Below are 2,606 nucleotides of genomic sequence, written 5' to 3' on the forward strand. Positions count from 1 at the left end.
GATCCTAGAAAATCAGTATTTTCCTCCAATTAAGTTATCTCCATACAAAAATTCATATTAAGCTTAATAATAATACATTACGAAGTGAAATATATTTCAATCAAGATATAAATTTTGAAAAATCAGACTCAATTGCAAGTTTATTGGAATTTACACCAAGAATATTGGAATCTAATAAACATCATGAATCTGACCAACCAGTATCCATAATTAAAATAAATGCTCTAAGAGTTGAATGTAACATAACTACAGGAGCGTACATCAATGCTCAAAAAGTGCAAAATATTCATGAATTTTTTCTTGTTGTACCGCCAGGATACAAGATAGTGGAAGTCCCACCGCACATCATTTACTTGCGATCGCCATCACGACAATAGATCATATACAGCTCCGTATAATTGATCAAGACGGACATTTGGTTAATTTTCGTGGAGGAATTATAACACTCAGACTGCACATCAAGTCTTTACAATAATCGGTATTGATTTCAATAAAAAGGTTGGATTCAGCTAGAATACTTTAGTACCATGGAAATTATGAAATTATTTTGTCAAGATCAAAAAGAGATGCAAATTCCATCTTGCAAGCAGCCCCCATTGTGTAGTATGCAACCTGATCCAGCAGACCGTATATTCCAATTTCAACGATGTTCACCAACCAATAATTCGCTTATCTACCATTCGCACTTATTATTATTATAGGGACAAGGAACTCTGAAAAAACGACATAATTTTCTTCTCATTAAATTTTTTTTATATTTCCAATAGAAAAAACCAGTACATTATACTTAAAAATAAATATATTATGAATAATCATATACATGCAACTAAAATATTTCTACTTGGTTAGAGTAGTTTTTGGTTACGGTAGTTTTTATACCTGTCGACAGCAATGGTTGTGGTTCTTTACCATAGTAATTAGCTTGAAATTTTGTAAAAGTTTCATAAAGAAGAGCATACTGAATTTGATTAATATCAAGATTCAAAATACTATAAGGATAGCAATGATCATTTAAAAGTAGTTTTACATTAGTCAAATTGCAATGATCAAAGTTGCTAGAGCTTCTAGTAGGATTATTTTTTCTGTTTGTTTGGAATTCAAGTACAACAAATCTTGGGTTTTCCAATTTTGGTGAGGTTTTTACAGTCCAAACATGGTTTAAAGTAGTTGGAAGTAGAGGATATTCATACAGTTCCCAATTTCGAAAACTTATTGGAATAGGTGGATCTTCTTCAATATTTTTTAGTAACTGAAATTTTCGTGAATCTGACATTCTAACACTAGGTAATAACCACTCGATTTTATTAATTTCAATTTTATACTGCGCAATGGGGGCTGCTTGCAAGATGGAATTTGCATCTCTTTTTGATCTTGTCAAAATAATTTTATGTTTAGCATTGAGAATGATTTTGTGATAATCCTCAGCAAAACCAAATATCATGCTAAGAGGTATGGCGACATCAAAGTAACCAGTGGCGATACTTAGTGATTGATTATTATCATTTATTTCAAGCCAAACAGTATTATGTATGTGACGTGATTATCTAGGATTTAGAGATACACAATTTTTCAGAAGACAAGTGCCACCAACATTTTTATTTCTATCAATTTCTATTGCATTAATTTCATATCTTGCTTCTCCAAACAAATGACAGATGTCATTAGAACCTAAAATTGTGTTTGTTACTGGTGCTCCATCAGTTCTTACGATTCTTCCGTGTGCGTGTAGTGAACGTTGGCTCGGCAGGAGACAATGACCTTGATTCTGAACTGCAATTATAATCTCATCACTATTATTAAAGCTTGATGAAGCATATAACTGGTGTGCATGCACTTCACAATGAACGAAAGATTCGCCGAAAATAATGAGAGTTTCAATATTAAAAATTTCCCCCTTCATGACAAACAATTAAACGTCAATATACAAAAATACAGATGCAAGCACAAAAAATCTTGAATCTTTTTATTCTCTTCTTTTTGCGAGTCATGTGACCTCGAAACCCAGCCTTTTCAGCAGCAATACGTTTTGAGGTGTTATCCGTTTGACAGTCTGTTGTCGACTGATGCTCTTGCTCCATGATACTAAAGTATTATAGCTGAATCCGACCTTTTTATTGAAAACAATACCCATTATCATAAAGACTTGATGTGCAGTCTGAGTGATATAATTTCTCCACGAAAATTAACCAAATGTCCGTCTTGATCAACTATACGGAACTGTATGTGATCTATTGTCTTGATGGCGATCGGCAAGTAAATGATGTGCGATGGGACTTCTACTATCTTATATCCTGGCGGTACAATGGGGAAAAATTCATGAATAGTGTGCAATTTTTGAGCATTGATGTACGCTCCTGTAGTCATGTCACATTCAACTCTGAGAGCATTTATTTTAATTATGGATACTGGTTGGTCAGATTCATGATGTTTATTAGGTTCCAATATTCTTGATGTAAATCCGAATAAACTTGCAATTGAGTCTGATTTTTCAAAATTTATATCTCGATTGAAATATATTTCACTTCGTAATGTATTATTATTAAGCTTAATATGAATTTTTGTATGGAGATAACTTAATTGGAGGAAAATACTGATTTTCTAGGATC

The 2,606-nt window shown here is 32.6% G+C and overlaps 1 protein-coding gene across 4 annotated transcripts in view; it reads left to right on the forward strand.

Annotated features, from left to right (window-relative positions):
• LOC117175851 (semaphorin-1A-like) overlaps nucleotides 1-2,606 on the forward strand; it is a 545,745-nt gene that overhangs the window by 264,272 nt on the left and 278,867 nt on the right. The window lies entirely within an intron of this gene.

The sequence above is a fragment of the Belonocnema kinseyi genome, chromosome 7 (assembly GCF_010883055.1).
Source record: "Belonocnema kinseyi isolate 2016_QV_RU_SX_M_011 chromosome 7, B_treatae_v1, whole genome shotgun sequence".
NCBI lineage: Eukaryota > Metazoa > Arthropoda > Insecta > Hymenoptera > Cynipidae > Belonocnema > Belonocnema kinseyi.